Here is a 25,077-nt window from a genome sequence, read left to right as displayed (position 1 = left end):
GATACCACAAGAAAACCCACGGAATCAACTAACTTGGGCTCATAGGGGCTCACAGAGACTGGACCACCAACCGGAAAGCTTACATGGGACTGACTTCAGTCCTCTGTACATCCGTTATAGTTGTGTACTTTGGTCTTCTTGCAGGACTCCTAACATTGGGTCAGGGACTATTTCTTACTCTGTTGCCTGTTTTTTGGACCCTTTCTTCCTATTGGCTTAGCGCATGTAGTCATAATAGGAGAGGAAGTGCCTAGTCTTAATTCAACTTCATATGCCATGGCTGGACTGATATCCATGGGAGACCTGCCGTTTTCTGAAGAGAAAGGAAAAGGAGTGGATAGGGGAGAGGGGACGTTGTGGGGAGTGACCAGGAGGAGAGGAGAGAGGGAGTGGAAAATGTGATTGGGCTGGGAATAAATAATTGATTAATTAAAATTAAAAATAAAGAAATGATCTCTATATTTCAGAGAAACCAATAAAGAACATACACATAAAAGATAAGGAATATAACAATGAATGCCATTTAAACATTGTGTATGAATAAAATGATGATAGAAAAGAAAGTTTTAGATACATTTTCCTCTACCTTTCCCCACTTTTCTTTCACTTTGTGTCTCTGTCTCTCTGGCTGTCTCTGTCTCCGTCTTTCTTTCCATCTCCCTCTTTCTCTGTCTCATTGTCTTTGCCTATGTCTCTCTCTCTCATCTGCATGTGAGCTGGTTTCCACGGAGATCTAAGAGGGTGTTGGATACCACACAGCTGGTGTAGCCAATAAAAATGAGCCACTTCTTGTGAGTTGTGAGAACCAAACTGTTGTCCTCTGCAAGGACAGCAAAAGTTTTAAACCACTGAATCATCACTCCAGCCTATAAACAATATGTTGCTTTTTTTTACACACACAAGAATTTGAAAACTAAAAACATAATAATATCTGAAAGTGACATTGGTTTATAGTAATATAATGATGATGTATTTTGTAGTTACTGGCCTTTACAGTCACAGTGACCCAATGCTTTTATATTTGGATTTCTCTAAACAATTATAATGTTTCTATGAAGCAGTATATAATGCTTTAGCATATATTTTAGAGCTGTACCAATTTTCCCAAATATTATTTTTCTATCTCACTAAAAGCTTAATTTAATCATTGAATTTAAACATAATCATTTGATTTCTCAGTCCAAAATTTCATATGTACCTTAATGTCTTCATTCAATTTGTTGACCTCCATGAAATTCATCATTTACAGACTGTGTTCTCCATCTGATATTTACTTAAAATCTGTCTGTTTCTCTTAATACAGCTAACATTGCGTATAATAATAGTTAATAAATTAAGGAAAACAGAAATGTGCCCTGTTAAATTCAGAAATTGCCTATTTATTGCTATTTCAATGTAAACATAAACATTTTCCTTAAAAAATTTGTCTGTTTCTGCAAAGCTCCAATTCCAGTGTAGGGACGTTCTATCAAGCCTAGAGTTCTAATTTTACTTCTTCAGTGATTAATTATAATATAAGGCAAGTCAAGGTTGTTTTTTTTTTCAAGGGAAACAATATTTTCTAGCCTTATATCTTCCAACATCTTCTCACTGAAAGTTTCAATAAAATTAAAATTCTGTAACACAGATTTCCAAATATTATAGAATGAGTTCCTGTCCTATAGTGTACATTTGTCTAATGTCAATATTCCACTGAATTCAGTGACACTGCCCTCATTTCTATTCCTCATCAAAATATATTTCTGCATTTCCTTTTGATGGAATGCCATTCCCAAATTGTTTCTGTTGGCTATGAACATCTAATTTTTCAAGTCTATGCTCCAATGTCAGCCTTCTGGAAAATTATCCACTAAGAATTCAATTTAAGATACTACTATATAGCAATTTAGCCCAGGTTTCTATTTTCTTTACACTGTATCACAATCTTGAATTATTTTATTCATTGTGTGAACCTATGTGTTTATGTTTTGCATCTTCCCAATAGCACTAAATTCATATTGTAGCCAACATTGCCTATTTTTGTTTCAATATCTCCTGGGCCTAAATTGCTGCCTTCCATAAGAAAAATGATAAGTATTAAAATGACATTTCATATATGTAGTGTGGTTTTCCTATCCTCCAAGGCATACTTCTAATTTCCAACAAAAAAGTAAACAGGCATCTAGTCAATATTAGCATAATTATACTTTCAGTAATTAGAATTACACTCCAACAAGAAATACAAAATCTTATAGAATCTGCCATCTCTGAATGAACCAAGAAGTGAGTGACTCTTCTACCACCCAGAGAGTCCTGCCTCTAGGCCCTAGGCCCTAGGGCACAACCTGTGCCTTCCAACCCACCCTACCCAGTTGCAGGCTAGCTGGTAGTCTTCACTACTAACACCCTCCCCCATTGGACCCTGCAATCTACAAGACCCACTCTCTACCCCAAACCCAAGTATCCCAGAGCTAACTCAGCAGCTCCTTGAGACACACAATCTGCCACCTCTGATTGGACCAAGAGCACATCCCTGAGACACAAACACATCTTGCACCTACTGGAGGAAAAGATGGATAGATGCCAGTGCAAAACTACATACAACAACATAAAGAGCAATATGGCACCACCAGAACCTAGCAGTTCTACAACAGGAAAATCTGAACATCACAACAAAGAAGAAGCAGATGAAGGTGACCTTAAAAGTAACTTTATGCAGATGATAGATGCCTTTAAAGAGGAAATGAAAAAATATCTTGAGGAAACTGAGGAAAAGACAAAAAAATCGGAAGAAATCAATAAATCCCTTAAAAAAATCCAAGAAAAAGAAATTAAACAGGTGAAGGAAACAGTTCAAGACCTGAAATTGTTTCTTTTTCACTTTTTTGTTTTTTAGAATTTAAAAAAATATATAATTTGATTTAATTTTACATATCAGGCACAGATTCCCCTGTCCTCCCCCCTCCCACTCCCCATTCCCATCTCCTCCAGGGCAAGGACTCCCCTGGGGATTCAGCTCAGCCTGGTAAATTCAGTCCAGGCAGGTCCAGTCTCTTCCTCCCAGGCTGAGCAAAGTGTCCCTGCATAGGCCCCAGGTTCCAAACAGCCAGCTCATGCACTAAGGACAGGTCCCGGTCCCACTGCCTGGGAGCCTCCAACACAGTATAAGCTAATCAACTGTCTCACTTATCCAGAGGGTCTGATCCAGTTGGGGGCTCCTCAGCTACTGGTTCATAGTTTATATATTTCCACTAGTTTGGCTATTTGTCCCTGTGCTTTTTTCCAATCTTGGTCTCAACAATCCTTGCTCACACATTCCCTCCTCTTTCTTGCCGATTAGATTCCTAGAGCTCAACCTGTGGCCTGGCCATGGATCTCTGCATCAGGTTCCCTCAGTCATTGGATGAGATTTCTATCATGACAGTTAGGTTGTTTGGCCATCCTATCACCAGAGTAGGTCAGTTCAGGCTTTCTCTCGACCATTGCCAGTAGTCTATTGTGAAGGTATCTTTGTGGATTTCTGTGAACCATTCTAGCACTTTGCTTCTTAATATTCCCATGGGGTCTTCATTTATCATGGTCTCTAGTGACAGCCTACAGAATGGGAAAAGATCTTCACCAACCCCACATCTGAGAGAGGGCTGATATCCAGAATATATAAAGAACTCAAGAATTTAGACATCAAAATGCCCAACAGTTCAATTAAGAAATGAGCTATTGAACTAAACAGAGAATTCTCAACAAGGAAGCTCAAATGGCTGAAAGACATTTAAGGAATTGCTCAGCATCCCTAATCATCAGGGAAATGCAAATCAAAACGACTCTGAGATACCACCTCACACCTGTCAGAATGGCTAAGATCAAAACACTGAAGACAGCTTATACTGGAGAGGATGTGGAGCAAGGGGAACTTTCCTCCACTGTTGGTGGGAATGCAAGCTTGTACAACCACTTTGGAAAGTGATATGGCGCTTAGAAAATTGGGAATCAATCTCCCCCAAGACCCAGCTATACTACTATTGGGCATGTACCACAAGGGCAGATGTTCAGGTATGTTCATAGCAGCATTGTTTGTAATAGCCAAAACCTGGAAACAACCTAGATGCCCTTCAACTGAAGAATGGATAAATAAAATGTGGCACATATACACAATGGAGTACTACTCAGCAGAGAAAAACAATGACATCATGAGGTTTGCAGGCAAATGGATGGATCTAGAAAAAAATCATCCTGAGTGAGGTAACACAGACTCAGAAAGACAAACATGGCATGTACTCACTCATAGGAGGATACTGGATGTAAAACAAAGAATGACTAGGCTGCTACTCACAACTCCAGGGAGGCTACCTAGAAAACAGGACCCTAAGAAAGACACAGGGATCACCCAATGACAGAAATGGGTGAGATCTACATGAGCAAACGGACATGATTGGGGGTAATGAAGGGCAAGGGTCGAGGGAAAGATAGCTTAGGGGAGCGGGAGATCCCAGCTGGATCAAGAACAGAGAAGACCTGAAAGTTGAAATAGAAACAGAGAAGACGATGACACGGGGTACTTAGGGAAGTTCCAAGGTATCCACAAGGATGACCCCAGATGATACTATTAGCAATAGTGGAGAGGTTGCCTGAGCTGGTGTACCCTGGTAATAGGTTAGTGAATACCTAACTGCCATCATAGAGCCTTAATCCAGTAACTGATGGAAACAGATGTAGAAATCCACAGCCAAACACCAGGCCGAGGTCCAGAAATCCAGGTTAAGAGAGGAAAGAGGGATTCTATGAACAAGGACCATCAAAATCATGACGGGGAAAACCTACAGAGACAAACAAACCACCAAACAAGTGGGAACTCATAAACTAGATAGACCAATGTCTATGTAGTCTCCTTGGGACTGTTTTAGGCTCATTGCATAAGGGAGGCAGTTGTATATCCTAATCTGCTTATGAGGCCCTTTAGCAGTAGGATCAGGATCCATCCCTGGTGCATGAGCTGGCTTTTTGGAGCCCTTTCCCTACGGTGGGACACCTTGTACAGCCTTGATGCAGGGGGAGGGGCTTGGACCTGCCTCCACTAAAAGTAACAGACTCTGCTGACTCCCCATGGGAGGCCTTACCTTGTGGCAGGAGGTAATTGGGGGTTGGTTTGTGGGGATCCTGGGGAGAGGAGGAGGTAAGAGAGGGGGATCTGTGGTTGGTATGTAAAATGAATAAAAAAAATTTAATAAAAAATATTTTTCAAAACCAAAAAAAATAGTGAAACAGAAAAAAAGGACAAAATCTTTGCACCAAATGCTGCTGGATACATGTTATAATCTGGATACTGTCCTATCCTTTAAGTCAAGTTAGTATTCAATAATTACATATGTATTATAATGTAAGTAAATATATTAGTGTATGAGTCAAGCACATTTTATTTGCATTTCTCACCTTACTACTAAGTATCAGAATGGCCTGAACACATAGTAATTAGGTCCTTGAACAGAGCAGTGTCAAGTGGAAGGACAGGGATGAGGACTAAAGAATATGAATAAGAAGATTAATGTAAGAACTGGTATCAAGAGTTCTTACTTAAGCTGGTGACTTATTCCAAGCTAGTTTATTAAGAAGCACTTCATCATATATACAATTTGCAGGCAGGAAAATGACCAAGGTCAGCAGAGACCAAAGTTAGAAAACATTGGCCAAGTGAACACAGGATGCTATGGATGCCGCGGCCTAAGCACTGGTAACCAGAACCCTGTGGAAGAGTCAGGTACCCAGGAACCATAATCTCGACTCAGGCTCTGACTCCAGCCCTGGACCAGCCTTGTCAAATCTGTTCCTGGACAAGGAAACAGCACTAAAGTCCCTTTATTCTTTCATCAGGGCCTCTGAGTATGTCCAACTCCACACACCAGAAAAGCAAGCTAAGAGAGGAAGAGCTTATTTTGTTTTACAGTGCAGGAAATATGGGTAATCAGGCAGAGCAGGCATTGTTGTGAGACTATTCTACTCTAATGAATTGGTCAAACAGCAAATAAGAATTAGAGTACTCAACCTTTTTCATTGTATCCCTTTTTATCAATCTGAGACCCAACCCTCTGAGGTGGAGGGAGTAACAGCCACATTAAAGCGAGTCTTGCTACTCAAGTCAATCTTTCTAAAACCTCTTCCTTGTACAGAAAGTCTTTGAGAATTCAGAAAGGCGTTTGCAAATTCAGTTACATTAAAAGTGAAATTTGGCCACCATTGACCAAAGAACTACAGGCAACTAGTCATTGCTAGGAGAAGGAGAATTAACCTCTCCCAGAGAAGAGACTACTTAGAGTGGTCATCCTAGGAAACAAACGTACACCACCAACAAAGACAGACTCATAGCAGGTCATATATATTTGTGCATACTTACACTTATATTTCTACATGGTAAAATACCAATCAAAGAAAAAAGGCTATGAACTTGAGAGTGGGGTTGCATGGGAATGTTTCCAAGGATGGTGTTTGGGAAAGGCTGGAGGGAGAAAAAGAAGGGAAGAAAATGATGTAATTCTATTTGAATTAGAATTAAAACCTATAATCAAATGAACCTTTTGTATTTATGATTGAATTATTATTGCTTACTCGAGTTATGGGCTTAAATATTAAATAAATGTTCAATGTTTCAAGTGGTCTAGATGTGGTATAGACACAATAGGAAATAAAAGATATTTAGATTGAGATCTTGTAGTGAGAGAATAAAATTTTAAATGATAAAGGCTCAACAAAGTAGATTAAAACACAGATTTTGCCATTCAATTCCCTATCTGCAAGTTTAGAATTCACATAGAGCAACATGGAGTGCAATAGTTAGGAAAATAAGCTCATCATTGTATTTGTATTATAGTGCAAAACATTCAAGGTATAATGAAGACTAGAACCTCCAATAATTCATGAAGATTTAAGGAAAATAAAGAAGGCATATAAAGTGGAGTCAATAGAAGAATTTTGAGAATGAAAGCATCAAAATGTCTTGATTATAGTGAATATTCCACAAAAACTATAGTATAAAGGAAATATAAGTAATTTAGTAATATAAAACTGTACTTCCTAAAGAATTGGTAGTCCATTAAAATTTTATAAAACACTGATCACAAATTATATCCAAAATGCCTTTCAGTCAGTCAGTTTCAATGTTCAATCACAATTATTTACAATGGGCTTTTAGATAAAGACTATTAGAACATATGTAGAAACATTAGCCACAGATTAAAAGATTTAAGAAAAGTGTTGTTTATATGTGTAATCATTTATTATAGTAATATAAAAAGACACACCATTTTATTATTGAAAGTAAATAAATTAATTTATCATAAAATATCATATGCAACCATAAAATAATAAAATAGCCAAATGAATGGAAACACATGAACTATGAACCAAAGGCTGAGGGGCCCCCAACTGGATCAGACCCTCTGATTAGGTGAGACAGTTGATTGGCTTGATCTATTTGGGAGGCATCTAGGCAGTGGTACCAGGTCCTGGGCTCATTGCATGAGTTAGCTGTTTGAAACCTGGGACTTATGCAGGGACGCTTGGCTCAATCTGGGAGGAAGGGACTGGACCTGCCTGGACTGAGTCTATCAGGTTGATCTCAGTCCTCAGGGGAGGCCTTGCTCTGTAGGAGGTGGGAATCAGGAGTGAGCTGGGGAAAGGGGAAGGGGGAAGGAAGGGGGAGAACAAGGGAATCTGTGGCTGTTATGTAGAACTGAATAGTATTGTAAAATAAAATTAAATAATAATAATAATAAATGAAATATAAAAAGAATAATAAAAACTATAGTTGAGTTGTTAACCTGGAACATACATGCAGATATTTTTTTGAGTATTTTCTTCATGGACTGAAAATGATTATGTCTAAACAATGGGCTCTTTTTAAACACTGAAGATTAATTGAAAGATATTAGAGAGTATGTGTATCTGTGTTCATGGGTGTGTGTGTGTGTGTGTGTGTGTGTGTGTGTGTGTGTGTGTGTGTATGTGCATGCTTGCATATTTGTATTCACTATTCTGGAGCACTGATTTTGATACATGCCTCCATAAATACAAAAAAATTAAAGAATAAATAGTTTTTATAAAATGATTTGGTTTTACATTCTTTAGACTACATCGAGATCTATAACAAAAATCGAACATGAAAGCTATCTAAGACCTAGTCTACTGTTGCATTTAGGAAATAACAAAACAAGTTAATGCATATATTCATTGCATGTTAAAATAATGGCAAATAGTTTTGCTGTGTGATTTATTTGATGTTTAAATAAATAATCTGTTGTTACAGAGGGGTGAATGCATATATATTTAACATTTTTCATTTATGATTGCACATTCAAAACAAGAATCATAATATATCAATTTTTATCATTGAAAATTTACCATTTAACAAATGTGCACTTAGTATCAAGAAGTTATAGAATTTGTAGATGATTTTTAATCAATGATATGCAAAACATTATACATGTTTCTTTGTATATATGTGTTTATGCTTTTACCAATAACTAAAGTTAGCTATTATAGTGATATATTGTGTACCCTAATAAAATTGCCTGGGGATCAAAGGACAGAGCCAGCCACTATTAGACATAGAGCCCAGACAGTGTTGTCACACAGCCTTAATACTGTCACTCAGGAGGCAGAGATCCATCTGGACCTTTGTGAGTTCAAGGCCACGCTGAAAATAACCAGGCTAGTGGTGGCACACACCTTTAATCCCAGTACAGGGAAGCACACATGCCTTTAATCCCAGGAAGTGGTGTCTGGGCAGAGAAAGTTATATAAGACGTGAGGAAACAGGAACTCACTCTCTTTAGACTGAGGATTTCATAGAGGTAAGAACTAGTGTCCAGCTGCTCTGCTTCTCTGCTCTTCAGCTTTCACCCTGATATCTGGCTCTGGGTTTTGTTTTTGTTTTTTCTTTTTTACTAAAAAAAAAAACATTTAATATTTGAACAACAAGCTATTTATGAGTACAGTAAGAGACCTTTTCATTGTTCCCGAGAAGTTTAGTTTTAACATATAAGCAAAAGAGAATAACTTTCAATTTAATGGAACTTTATTTCTATATTCTGTGCAATTGAATAATACTCAAAAACCGTATGAATAGAACATATGTTTATAATCTTCTGTACCATACAATGTGTTTCTTTCTTTTTAAACTCTTTTACTAAATATCTGCATTTTAGTGATTCTGTAAATCTTTCTTGACTCATGCAGTGATGGCTGATTTTTAGAACTGCATTGAAAATGAACTCGTGGAATCTCTTAATTTGGCTTTTTATTGCTGTGAAGAGATGCCATGGCCATGGTAACTCTTATTAAGGAAACATTTAATTGAGGGGGCTTGCTTACAGTTTCAGAGGTTTAGTCAATTAGCATCATGGCAAGGAGCATGGCAATGTGCAGACAGAGCTGACGGCTACATCTTGTAGCCAACAGTAAGTCATCTGACACACTGGGTGGTATCCTACTTATATGAAACCTTAACGTCCACCCCCACAGTAACAGACTTCCTCCAACAAGACCATACCCACTCCAACAGAGCCACACACCTCCTAACAGTGCCACTCCCTGCGAGATTACAGGATTATGAATATGGGCACCAATTACTTTCAGACTACCACATGGAATATCAAATATACCCAATAATATCACAGAGGATCCAGATAACAAAATAATAGTGCATTTACCCTGATTTGTTTAATGCTGGGTGATTGATAGAAATAGTTTCCTCGTGACATTGTATAAAATTTACATTTACTCAAATATTATCAACTATTATTATAAACATAGACACACACATACACTCAGACATACATACACACACATACACACACACACACACACACACACACACACACACACACACACACGCACGCACACGCACACAGTGTTGCTAGTGTACTAAGTGCCAATGTGGAGAGTTATGAAACAGGCAGAACAAGTACTGCCTGAGAAGAGGAAACCTTTATTACCCACAGCACTACTGTGGCAGGCCCAGCCAGCTATTCCGCAGACACTTAAATCTAAATTAGTTAATAGCCGTTGTCAGCAGCCTGCTGTCTCACGGATTCTGCAAAGTACTTCTTCCTTTCAGGCACAGACAGCCTTGGCTGCAGTGAAGGGTACTGAGGAAGGAGTACACTTGTCATCAGTGAAATACACCAGATCTCTTTTGAGTTTCTCATTGAAATCATTAGTAATCCCAAACTTCTCAGCCTGAAAGTCTACCAACTGCCAAAAAGAAACAGTGGTAGTGACAGACTGACAGGGACTTAAAAGTTAAATATATTTCAAGTATGGATAATTGATCACAAAAATAAAACAAAAACAAAAGACTTCTACCCGTTAATAAAACCCTTTTTAAAGCTGAACTAATTTTTTTAAAGTTCAACGATTTTACAACAATTTATTTATTTGAACATTAGATTTCATGTATTGAATGTAAAACATTGCCTCTCCAGCTTATATCAAATATCGTGTGAAAGGAAAGTATTTATATCGTAGGACACGTCATGGAATTCAACATTTCTGTCCCCAGATTCATTATCTCTAAAACAAGTATAATAATGGTTTGCTAAAATCATTGTTATGGGCAAAACTTTTGAATAGTGTTAAGGCATATAGAGCACTGTGTGACATGTATTGAGGGAAGATCTAAGGGTATTGTAAATGAATTAAACAGAGAATACATGGAAATCATCACAGGAAGTGCAGTGAAAATACCTATTTAAGGAAATAGGATAAGCAAATTATACTCTGTCATCCATAAGTTCAAGGTTCATGAACAAATTGCTTGCCCTTGCTACACTTAATCTGTGAAGTGGAAATACTACTTCTCTCATAATAAAAAATGTGTGAATTAAATAACCCAGCCCATGTAATGCTACAGACTAAAAAAAAAAAGAAAAACAAACAAACAAAGAAATGGTAAAAAATATTCCCAAATGTAGCACAAATTGTAAAGGGTGTTATTAATAAACACAAACCTGAAGCCAGGTATTGGGGTGAATGCTGGAAGGTCAGAGAAGCAGAACAAGCCAGAGCTACCTCACCTTGCCAGTTCCTCAGCTAATCCTGTTTTCTCAGACTGAAAGCCTCTGAGTCCTCAACCAGAATGGATCTCAGCTGAACTGCTTCTCGAAAGCCTGAAAGCTTAACCACGCTAAAAGCTTCTAGTTTCTGGTCTTCACACCTTATATAACTTTCTGCCATCACTTCCTGGGATTAAAGGCATGTGTGCCACCATTTTCTAGCCTCTATATCTAGTGGCTGTTCTGTTTTCTGACCCCAGATAAGTTTATTAGGGTACACAATACCACCGCACCAAAAAAAAAAAACAAACAAACAAACAAACAAATAAACAAATAAACAAAACCCAGATATTCAGTGCAGAAAATGTAAGATTTTCTAGATAGTTTGGATACAAATCTTACTAATTTCTCCCTTATTGTGTGATGTAGAAAGAACAACATTAAAGCTTCTATAATCATATTGGTAGCAGAAGAATTTCTGAGCAAAGATTTCAGTGAAGGTATTATAGAAATGAAAGTGTTAAAAAGAAAATTGCTGTGTGCTGTTGACCAAGAGTCATTATATGAACCTAGAGCAATGTTTAAAAATCACATTTTTTGAAAAATACAGAAGATTTGCATTAGAAGAATTCCACTTAGATGTCATCTTTTTTCCCCCATCAAATGTAAGATCTAGAACACATGTATAGAATGGACATGACTCAGGTCCACATACCACACATGCTATTGCATGTCCAGGTGTGATTGGCAAAGTCTCTGTTTGTTTTTTTTTTTTTTTGTTTGTTTGTTTGTTTTGTTTTTTAAGAGTGGCTGAATATTGACACAAAATGATTTTAATATTCAAATAAAGTATGTTATATCCATTCATTCAAATAAGAGAAAAGTAGCTACCTTACTAGTAAGTAAAGTAATATGAAAAACAAAAGCAGATCATGATGAATTTAGGTGATTTTAGCCTTCAGTGTAACATCTTAACAACTCATAAATGTTTCACAGCTAACATACATCAATGCAGAATGCATATCTTAATAGTATTTTAAGATGAATGTATTCATAACTCAATGGAAGCAATATGATATGTTAAACAAGCATATCAAATACTAGCACCAAAATTAAGACTAAGCAATTGATCATTGGTTTGCACAAATGATTCTGTGGTTGAGTATTGGTTGCTCTTACAGAAATCCTAACCAAATTTAGTTCCAAGCATTCACACAGGGCAACTCAGAACTGCCTGTAACTCCTGCTCTAGGGGATCTGAAATCCTCTTCTTATTTCCACCGGGAGCCCCATGAGCATACTAATACATAGACAAATGTACTGGCACATAAATGGAAATAAAAAATAAGCATTTAAACAAACTGATTAGGAAGAAATGAAGTCTGGGTTGAGATGCTTCATTATCCATAAACTAATTCAGTAATAAAATAAGAAATAATCTTCTAAGAAACAGCAAGTACTCTTAAATATGTGCCCATCTTTTGAGCCCCATAATCAACAGTTTAATCTCATTCTTGTTTCTAGTGTTTCCTATGATTCTAAGGTTCATTGTTTTTTAATTATATAGGACTGTATTTAGATTACATGTTACTTTCAAGATAACTGCTAAGTTCATGGCCTAAAACTAAAGCCTGAGAAGAAAATGAAGGGCATTGGGATTGAGGTATGGACTTATTATACTGCTACATTTAAAGAAAACTCCATATTAATATTATGTCTATCTTCCAGAGTACACACACACACACACACACACACACACACACACACACACACACACATGGCAATGCAATACAGGCACACATATCATACAAAATTATCTGAAGAATAAATATGTCTATACTAATGAAATCTGGTCCAAATGTATAATTTAAGCCTGTGGAGAATTTGGAAGACTATCAGGGAAATTTTTCTATAACTGTAAATATTTTTATTATTTTTTTGTTTATCATTAAAATGTGTATTTATTTCTATTACTGCCAAAATTTATTGTATAGAAAATCCCTTAACATATGTATGATCCTGCAGCATACATAGTTCACTGTAAATTCACATATTTCTTACATAGGCTCCCACATATATATTTGTACTTAATGATAAAAGAGGCAATCTGTTTGAAAGAATGAGCATTAGGAGTATATGAGATGTTTGGGAGGAGGACCCAGAGAAAATTATGAAGTCTTACCCCCCAAAAATAGAGAAATATTCAAAAATATATACTTCTTTAGGGCTTACATCTGGAGGCATAACCCAAGCCTCCATATCCAAATCTATTGCAGCCCCAGTTGCAGGCCAGTAAGCAAGACTCCCGAAGACAGGCCAGAGTATCACCATCTATCATTAGACCCTGTAACTTACAAGCCCCTCTCCATCCCCCAAACCCACCCATTCCCCAAGATATCAGATGTTCCCTGAGACACAGATTCTGCCAGCTCCAATTGGATCAAGAGTGGCTTCCTGAGACACAGACACTGTTTGCATCAATTGAAGGAAGAAATGGTAGATGCCAGTGCAAGAATATATTCAACAATAGAAAAGATCGACATGGCACCACCAGATCCTAGTGGTTCTACTACAGCAAGACATGAATATCCCAACTTAGATGAAGCAGAAGTAAATGATTTTAACAATGACTTTATGAAGATGGTAGAGGCTTTTAAATGGGATATGAAAAATTGCCTTAAAGAAATTGAGGAAAATATAAACAAACAAACAATCTGGAAGAAATAAATAAATCTCTTAATAAAGTCAAGAAAACTGAGAAAATACAACCAAACAGGTGAAGGAAACTGTTTAAGACTTGAGAACTGAAATAGAGGCAATAAAGAAGACACAAACCAAGAGAATGATGGAAATAGAAAATCTGAGCAAATGAACAGGAACTACAGATGCAAGCATAACCAACAGAATGAAAGAGATGGAAGAGAGAATTTCTGGTGTTGAAGATATGATAGAGGAAAAAAATTCGTCAAAGTAAACATTAAAGTCAGCAAAGTTATAATCCAAAATGTCCATGAAATCTGGGACACTATGAAAAGACCAAAAATAATAGGGATAGAAGAAGGAGAAAAATTCCACTTAAAAGGCAAAAAAAAATCTTTCAACAAAATCATAGAAGAAAACTTTTCCAACCTAAAGAAGAAATGCTTCTGAAATTGCAAGAAGTTTATAGAACACCAAATAGACTGGACCTGCAAAAAAGTTTCTTTGCCACATAATAATCAAACCACTAAACATACAGAATAAAGAAAAAATATTAAGAGCTTCAAAGGAAAAATAACAAGTGAAATATAAACAAGAGCCATCAGAATAACACCTCACTTTTCAATGTAGACTCTGAAAGCCAGAAGGTCCTGGACAGATATTATGCAGACACTAAATGCCAGCCAGCCCAGACTATTTTACCCAGCAACACTCTCAATCACCATAGATGGAGTAAACAAGATATTCCATACAAAACCATATTTAAACAATACCTATCCACAAATCCAGCACTACAGAAAGCACTAGAAGAAAAAAAAAATCCAACCTAAAGAAGTTAGATACACAGGTCAATCCCACATGAACAAATTTTAAAGAAGGGAAATATACAACATTACCACTAAAAATCATAGGAATTAATAATCACTGGTCACTAATATGCTTTGATAGGAATAATCTCAATTTTCCTATAAAAAGACAAAGGCTAACGGAATGGATACAAGAACAGGATTCATCTGCTGCATACAAGAAACACACCTCAACTTCAAAGACAGACACAACCTCTGAGTACTGTCTGGGAAAAGATGTTACAGTCAAATGGACTTAGTGGCTGGAAAAAGAATTTCCAATCGAATGGACTTAAGAAGCAAGCCAGTGTAGCTATCCTAATATCTAACAAAATAGACTTCAAACGAATATTAATCAAAAGAGATCAAGAAAGACACTACATATTCATCACAGGAAAAATCCATCAAGATGAAGTATAAATTCTGAACATTTATTCCCCAAGTACAAGGGTACCCACATATGTAAAAGAAACACTACTAAAGCTTAAATCAAACATCAAACCCAGAACACTAGTATTGCGACACTTTAACACCAATGGACAGGTCTACCAGACAGAAATTTAACAGAGAAATAAGGGATCTAACAAATGTTATGATCCAAATGGACTTAATAGACATCTATAGAACATTCCACCCCAAAACAAAAGAATATACCTTCTTAGAAAACCATGGAACTTCTCTAAAATTGACCACATAATCAGTTTCCAAGCAAGTCTCAACAGATACTAGAAAGTGGAATAACCTCCCATATTTTATCATTCTACTAGGGCTTAAAGTTAGATTTCAACAACAAAAATTACAGAAAGCCTACAATTGCATGAAACTGAATAATGCTCAACTGAATTACCACTGAGACAAGGAAGAAATAAAGCAAGAAATTAAAGACTTCTTAGAATTCAATAAAAATGAATGTACTACATATCCACACCTATTGGACACTATGAAAGAAGTACTAAGTGGAAAGTTCATAGCTCTAAATGCCTACATAAAGAAGTTGGAGATATCTTACACTAGCAATTCAACAGCACACCTGAAAGCTCTAGAACAAAAAGAAGCAAACTCAGCCAGGAGGAGTAGACACAGAGAAATAATAAAATTGAGGTCCGAAATCAAAATAGAAACAGAGAGAACAGTAAAAGAATCAATGAAACAAAGAGTTGGTTCTTTGAGAAAATCAATAAGATAGACAAACTCTTATCCAAACTAACCAAAAGGCAGAGAGAGAGAGCATCCAAATTAACAAAATCAGAAATGAAAAGGGAAACTTAACAACAGACAATGAGGAAATCAAGAGAATCACCAGCTATTATTTTAAAAACCTATACCCCACAAAATTCAAAAATCTAAAAGAAATGGACAATTTTCTGAATAGGTTCCACATACCAAAATTAAATCAAGACCAGATAAACAATTTAAATAGATCTATAAGTCCTATGGAAATAGAAACAGTCATTAAACGTGTCCAACAAAAGAAAAGTCCAGGACCAGATGGTTTTGGAGCTGAATTAAACGAGAATTTCAAAGAAGAATTAATACCAATACTCCTCAAATTATTCCACAAAATAGAAACAGAAGGAACATTACCAAACAGGGGCTACAGTTACCCTGATATCAAAACCACAGAAAGATTCAACAATGAAAGAGAATTACAGATCGATCTCCCTCATGAACATTGATCAAAAACACTCAATAAAATACTGCCAAAACAAATCCAAGAACACATCAAAATATCATCCACCATGATCAAGAACTATCCCAGAGATGCAGAGATAGTTCAACATAAAAAAATTCTGTCAATGTAATCCATCATATAAACAACAGAAAAAAAAACCACATATCATCTCATTAGATGCTGAAAAAAACCTTTGTATATATACACATATACATATACATACATAATTAGTGAGCTTTGATCTTGTGTGCTTCCCCTGTCCACTCTAGTATGCCTTCCTTTGTTTTTCTTGTTTAGTACATCTTTAGGCAGTCATCTTGATGGTTATGGGTATAGCTTTTGATATTAGTAGGCTACATAGATTTACTCAGACCTCCATGATCTTCTGTCTCTTGAAATTATTTTACTCCCTCTTCCTCACTCACTATTCCCTGAGCCATAGATGTCAGAGTTGTTTTTTATACCTATCTTTTTAGACATGGCTCTATAGCTGTTATTCTGTTGGTTGTGGTTTAAAGTAATGGTCTCCCCTATTTCAAAGAGAAGTTTTCTTCATGAGAGATGAGAACTACATTTATTTGTGGGAAAATGAGCACTTATTTAGAAAGAAATTAGGAGTTACACTGATTTAATAAAGTGGAGGTTGTTAGTTCACCAGTCTTGGATTCTTGGCTAGATTTTTATTTGTGTCATGATTTTATTCTTGTTGAATCATATGCCCAATTTAAAAGATATTAGTTACCAACAAGATGTATGTGCCTGAATTAAATCTTTAGGTTTATTGTGCTATGCTCTTCTTTGTTTTGGTACCCAGGCACAATAGTTGAGTAGGATTCTCTAGGTTTAGTACCACCCTTGGAAACTTGCACAGAAAAACACAGTATAGCCGCCGAAATAGCTCAGCTGGGGGAGCATTAGACTGAAGAAAAACACAATATTTTAATTTACTTATAATCTCTACTATGCAATCTATAACTGAAAGTGTAAAAATAAATAATAAATCTTTAATATACATAAAATAATGCATTTGCTATTCAGAACAAGCAATGAAGGAAAGAAACACAAGTTAGAATATCTTCATGCCACAACTCTATTGTAAAATATATGAAGAAAAAAATCTCAAATTACTTTTTCTCCTTTCCTTTTTTCCTCCTCTGAATACTCAAAAAGGATATTCTGTCTTCAATATGCTATAAAACAATGAGTGATTTCGACAGAACCTGAACAGTGATACGCTTCAATACAATGCATTAAGAATAGAACTTTATAATCTAAATAATGTTCTGCACACTTACACAAAAGTAGAGGTTAATATAACAAGAATGAATTCTATATTGCTTTAGGAGTGGATAGCTTTGAAAAAGAATTAATTGAGAAATCATTTTTGCTTCTGTTAAAACTTAAGAAATACTATATCATCCAAGAAATCGCCAAAGTTTCCATGAACTTGGAAAGATCAGTTAACTGCAGTCTCAGAAACAAACATGTAGTTCCATTTTTAATACTCTCTGTGGGTACCTTCACTATGTATAACAACGCCACTTGTGTGCATACTCAAGCGCACACACACAAGCACACACATACACAGTTGCATATGATTAAAAATAATAAAAACATGTTTATTTAAAAAAGATTCAGTATACCAGTAAAACACCAGCTCAAATTCCAAATCATAGATTTGCTAGTGGAAAATTATTTCTTTTGTCTTTGAATTTTAAGGGGTTTTACTTAAGATGAAAGTTGTATCAATTTATTATACTTTAAGCGATTGTTTATCTATACATCTATATAACATATATATGTTATATATACAAATAAATTAAACAATTTATTTATCTGGAGAAATAGGTGGGTAGCAGATTACTTGCTGTACACATATCTTTATTACAAACTTGAATTATACATGAGGAGGTGGCTGTTCCTCTAACAAGGGAGGAAAAAAGTCTGAAAACTCAAAGAAGAATTTCAGACCTAAAGAGAAAAATGATATTCATATATCTTAAATATTGAAAGAAATCAAAGTTATTATGAAGAAATGCTAAAGTGAGTTATTATGCAGCTAGAGATAAAAGCAAAGGTCAGATATAACACAGCCTTACATTATTATGAAATTTCATATTTCATTCTAAATGACAAGGAACAAGGAACTCATTTACATATTTTTTTCTTGCCAAGTTATATTACTTCATTTGTTTTTGGAAGAATTATTCTCACACCTATTGGATTAATAAAACTAGAAAAAAGGCAGAATAGATAGACCACTGCAGACAGTACAAGATGTCAATGTTTACCATACCACTACAGTAATGAGGACAGGATGCTGTCAGAGAAAGATGAACAGAAAGGAATGAAGCACCCCAAAGTAGAGCAAAATAGCACTCAGCTGAACTTTAATTAAATAGGTGATGCAATGACAGGATATTCACATGCAAAATTTTAATCTGGACATTGACCCTCTATCGTTCAAATTTACAATGGGCCTTACATTGTAAACATAAATTGCAAAATCAACCCTATAAAATGCCTTGAGAGCAAATATAGAGGGGCCTTGTATTATAGCAAAGAAAATACACCACACAACAAAACTCAGTTCATGAAATAACTAATTGAAAATGTAGATTTTTTATTATAATTAAATTTTACTGTAGAAATAACACTGTTAAAAATGATGAGAAGCTATGAGTTGTAGGCTGGTTATCCTTTGCCTTACATCTAGTATCCACTGATGAGTGAGTACATACCATGTCTGTCCTTCTGAGTCTGAGTTACCTCACTCAGAATGATATTTCTAGTTCCATCCATTTGCCTGCAAATTTCATGATATCTTTTATTTTTACTGCTGAGTAGTACTCCATTGTGTACATGTGCCACATTTTCTTAATTTTCTTTAGTTAAGGGGCATCTAGGTTGTTTCCAGATTCTGGCTATTTGGAAAAATGCTGCTATGAACATAGTTGAGCAAGTGTCCTTGTGGTAAGAACGAGTATTCCTTGGGAGACCATGACTTGGGAAATGTGGGGATGGGGGAAGAGTTGGGGTAAAGGCTGGGGGAATGGGAAGAGGGAAGAGGGAGGGTTCTGTGGTTGGTATGTAAAGTGAATAGAAAATTTCTTAATAATAAAAAAATGATGAGAAAGCTAGAAATTGAAAAGATATGTCTACAGTCCAGTTATTTAGGGGAAAACCAAGGACAATATTCATAAACCATAGTCTATATAGATTGAAAGGCTCTTGAACCATACTTTGACATACAACTTGATGGGAGTATTCCAATTCTTGTTTGTAGGGTTTTTGTTAAATAGTCCTTGCATCTTGAAGGAGTATTATAGTTACCCCCAATGACAAAACTTCATTTAAGCTATTTATATTTGTATATGTATAAATTAAATAGTGCTTCCCTATGGCTTTTTCATTCACCCTTTGTGTTCATTATCCTTCCTATCTCTTCTCTATTTATTACCTTGGATCCTCCCTCAGTTAAGTAGTTGTTTTTATGTTAATGACTGTCCATTATACAAAGAACCTCTCCTGATCAGGTCTGAGAGCTGTAATACTCTACAAATAGGTAGATTTGAAATTAGAATTCAATTTGATATTCTATCCACTTAGAAAATTACTAATTGTAGTTTCTCCTCTGTGGCCTGTAAATTCTACTAGCATTCACAGAGTTTTGGCCATCTTTACAGTACTAGGCATGTGTTTTCTTCTTGGGAGCAGGATTAAATCCAATCAGAAAACTGATAGATGATCTCATAGCATTAATACTATCATGGCATTCATGGATACATTTTGCAGTGTTGTTTATTACTGAACTTCAAAATCTCCAGTTAGATAAGACTCCAGTACATTTACCCATAACAGACTTCATAGAGCCCTCAGCAGGAACTAGCCAACAAGGAGGAAGCTTCCTGGTCAGTACTTACTTTATTTCTCCATTTCTTGTAATAATTCTGATACTGAGGAGACTATGAACAGAGATCATACATTAGAGGACTCATAGTACAGAAGCAACATGAGTGAAAATTAAACATTTGGCTTCAAGTAACTAAGAAGTTCAAGTTATGAAGTTTATCACATGCCTAGTGGTGGCGAAGCTTCTTATTTGCAGAACTTCTCCTTATGACACAAGAATTCTCAAGCTTCTTCAACCCCTTAATATACCCAAAATAGAAAGTCTATAATTCAGAGCAAGCATGTCCACATCAATCTCACTGATAACAATAATGCTTTACTATTTTAGCTATAAGTATGTTACACAGGATAATACGTGAGGATCAGCTGGAAAATTTTAACTCTTTCCTTCCCAGTGTTAGTAACCCCAGATTTTAATATTGTTGTATTTATTGATGTTTACTATGTGAGATCGTTTTCTTTCCCAATTTGGAAATATAGGAACTTACATACAACGAACTGTTTAGAGATAGCTATGAAAATTAGATAAAATTTTACAAATTTGAAAGAGCAGCTTATTGAAATTTACTGATGTTTCCATAAACCTGACTGTAGATTTCTAGAGAGGGTATTAAATATGTTTCGGGGTGCTCAGGGTGTCATGTGTTTAGCATCAAAATCTGATGTGAGGTAGATTTTAGTATACAGAAGGCTCAACTTGGAAGTAAGTAAATAAAAGTGTCATTTTTCAAATATGTGTAAATAAATATAATGTTCAGGTAAGCAATGTTATTCAATGATTTCCTGAAAGTATGATTTTTTTTGATTGATAAGAACACATGAATATATACATTCCCAAAGTCAGTATTTTTTAAAATGTTCTGTAGTATTATTAGTCTCTTTAAACAAAATGGGTTTTATTTTGTAAATCCAAGCTGAAGTTTCTTCTGTGCCTCATAGTCTGCTTCTTGCCACTCAGGCAACACTGGGAGCAATTGAGCTACCGTAGAGAAAATAAGTAAACCTTTAAACCAATTTCATTTGACATATCTTGAAAAATCAAATTACAAGTATGAATCAGATTAATGTGTCTTAAATATCCTCCAATTTCTTATAAGATTATATCAGCACTATGAGATCATTCAATTCTAAAAGATTAAAGTACACAGACCTATAAATTGAAAAGATAAGACAATTTTTCATTGTTAGATCTATCTGATTAAAGTACAACAAACTGTGTATCAAATACTGGTGAAGGTAAGAGAATACTTTCAATTTTCCTCTCAACAATGTACTTAAACCTTCTAATAATTCACACAAGAAAAATTCTGTCGATCCAAATTATGGCTTGACAATTTCAGATCCATATATTTTATTGAAATATGTTTGCTTTATGTTAGCATTTTCCTATAATAGTCATATGTAATTTATCATTTAATATACCTCAATTATATTTTAATTTCACTAAGATGTAAAACTCTTCTACGAAGAATTATCCTCTGTGAGTAAAGACAGAATCTTGGATCTCTTATGACCATAGCAGTCCAGGTTCGTCCCTCTCTCTTTCCACTTCCTTTTTTCCTTTATATCCCATCATTTTTCTTCTAAATAGAAGAACACAGGTTGCCCTATTCTATATAGTCTCCTTGACTTAATCTTCTAAGAGTTGACATTGTATACCTGGCTTGATTTTGTACCTTCATCTTTCCATTTTTCATCTATATTTATCACACTCACATCTGCTCACTCCAATGCCTTTGCCTCTCCAGCTCCTGTTTCGATGTATGTCACCTGCCTCCATCTCCTGTCTAGCAACCTAATTGTAATCACGAAGAACACAGTGATTTGCTTTCTACTTTTTCCTTATTTTCACCGCACATGCGCACAATCACTAATATACAAGCAGTACTCACCCAAACAATCGGTGTTCAGGGACTGCACTATTTTGTAGTCAACTTGCACTCTGTTTTCACTGTGAGTTCATTTCTGGACAGATGATGGAGTGTAAAAGGATACACAATTTGCTATAAAGGTCTGAGGATAGAGTCTGGTGCCCTTAACAGCAGTCTAAAAAACAAAATGCTTTGCCTTAACAACTTCAAAGTCTGTTTCCTCATGAACAAGTCAAGCATCTACATGAAAAGTAGAAAGTTTACTTAAAATCAACAACAGCAACTGTGTAGAAATCTAATACCATATGGTAAAGTGCTTGGGATTAATATGTCAGCTAACACATGCCTAGACTCATGGAAAAGGCATTGAATGAAATAGCCTAGAAGAAGTAGTATAGCTGTACAGCAAAAAGGATTCTTTGGGCATGACATCATTGTTGCATTTATTTTAACTCACTGTAGCTGTGCTAATGTAAACAAGGTCTGTTCAAGATTGGCCCCATCAATATTTCATCATAGAAAAGATAGGGGCCCAAGAGTGTTTTCTTCAGTGCTAGAGTTATTGATAAATTTTCCTGTTCCACTAAATAATCATCCACCCATGTTTGAGAAATAAACTAATTAACTCAATTAGACACCCACAAAAAGGGGGTATGACAGTAAGAGAGGAATTTATTGGGAAGAACAGTTTCCATGGAAGAGGGAAATGAATAGAAGAGAAAGGGGATGATAAAAACCTCTTAAATTCATCATAGACATGTGAGTATAAAACAGTTGAATTATTTTATTATATCTCCCATCTAGGGCTCAGCAGAATAAACAAAAAGAGATTTAAAATGCACACCTAAAGGACCACACAGACTTGTAAATGAAAGTGAAGATTGGATGGAGAGAGAACATCTTAAGAAAAGTGCACTGCCAGCCCACATACTGTGAATTTCCACAAATGGATATAGTATCCAGGGCACCCTAATCCAAAGGTAAAGAGTGGAACAATTTGGAATATTGTATAAATGGTCACGATACCAAAAAAAGCAGTTATAAAAGTGTGTACAGCAGTCCTTCCGAACACTCTTAACTAGGCTGACTTTTCATTAAATGCTCCCCAAACCATCTCAGACTCCAGCCAATGCAAAAGCTCTGAAATGAGGCATAGACAGCTTAATGGAAAAGGTGGACAGTGTGGAGATGGGAGAGAGCATCTTTCTAGTATAAAGTAGCCTCTCAGTTTCAAGGCTGAATTCAGATAATTTGACTTGGGGTAACTGAGGGTTAGGTGGGGGTGGATCTCCATTGTCTTAGGTCAAGCAGTGCAGGTATGTGGATGGTCTCCAATTTGATTCCTCATATTTTCAGTTGTCATTTCTAGTCTTTTCAGCAGTCTTGGCTTTCTTTTGGCCTTCTTGAGATTACCAGTAATATCTTTAGCTCTTTCTCAGATGGGTCTCAGAATGCTTTCCTTCAGTATCACTCTGAAGCTCTCATATATTCTGCTCACACATCTCTAAGCAATGGGACTCTGGTTCCTAGCATACTCTAAGTCAATTTTAATAATCTATAACTTACCTACCTCCTCTTCAGATGTTTGGTCTACTTTACTGCAAAATACTTAGCTTGCTTCTTTTCTTCCTTCCTTCCTTCCTTCCTCCCTTCCTCCCTCCCTCTGTCCCTTCCTTCCTCCCTCCTCCCTCTTTCTCTTTATTTCTTTCTCTTTTTTTTCTTGACTGGTATTTACTGTAGTTCAATATTTTCTTCATCTCTTAAGAGTTATTTTTAAAAACCTTTACATCCCTCCCTTTTGTAAGCAGCTCTTGGAAAGCTTGCTGTATGTAGATTTTGCTCAGTAGAAGTCATTATTGCAGAGCCCGGCCCACTCCTTTTTAGCTAGATCATGCCAAAGACAGTCACCTGGCTAAAATGCAGTTTGTTTTCAAGGAGGCCATTTTCCCTATACTTTTGGATGTGAAGTTCTGCCTTCATTTTCTATAACTGGCACTTGTGCTGCCTGGCTAGTTGTTGTGTTTTGTTTTATGATCCATGCAGCTGTTTTCAAGCTTTGGTTTGCTTCCCCATTTACTCAATATTCTACAATCTAATTCTTACATCATTTTATTTTGTAGCAAACTTTTTTTTTTTGGTGGGGGGTTGATTTTTTGAGACAGGGCTTCTCTGTGTAGACCTGGCTGTCTGGAACTCACTTTGCAGACCAGACTGGTCTCCAAATTAGAGATTAGCTTGCCTGTACACACACACACATACGCATTTATAAGAGAATATGTCACATAAGGCATGCAAAGATTAGAAGACCATTTCTGGAAGTTAAATCTCTTTCTAACATATGGATTCCAGCAACTAAACTAAAGTTTTCTGTCTTGTCAGTGATGTCTTGTCCATATTATAAAGCTAAAGGAAAATTTTCACAATGAAATTCATGAAAAAGTTGACATTTTCAGTACAACCGAATCATTAAATATCAACATATATCAAATTAATACATTACCATATTATGCCATGTTTCACATTCACAGAGCTATTAAAGATAAAAATATTGCAGAAGAAAATGTAATCATAAATCATAATTTTATAATATAATATTTTATATTATTTTAGGAAGAAAGAATAAATAACAAGACTATAACCTTCATTATACTTAAGTAGTTCCCAAGATGTCCATGAATGCCACAATTTTGCTGCAAGAGAAAGTCAACATCAGTAAAATCAAAGGTTTGAGTTTCTACATGATCAAAATTTTAAAATTGAACAAAGGGTAAAGGAGGATTTAAAAATATATCTTAAATTCATTTCATTTAATAAAGAATACATTGTGCTTTTCATGTTATTGCTCAAAGCACAATGTTGTAATTTCTACCAAAATAATAAAAAGATTAGGAACAAAAATTATTTTTAACATTAATATCTAACTATGAATCAGATATCATTATATTTAAATATTCATGACTACAAACACACTTGTAAGTACATGCAATTTGTGACACCAAACTCAACCTCATAAGATAATAAAGTCATTTGTTATATTAATCACTACTTTATTCCTG

The sequence above is a fragment of the Peromyscus leucopus genome, chromosome 12, assembly GCF_004664715.2.
Source record: "Peromyscus leucopus breed LL Stock chromosome 12, UCI_PerLeu_2.1, whole genome shotgun sequence".
Lineage (NCBI taxonomy): Eukaryota > Metazoa > Chordata > Mammalia > Rodentia > Cricetidae > Peromyscus > Peromyscus leucopus.
This window is presented reverse-complemented; position numbering follows the sequence as displayed.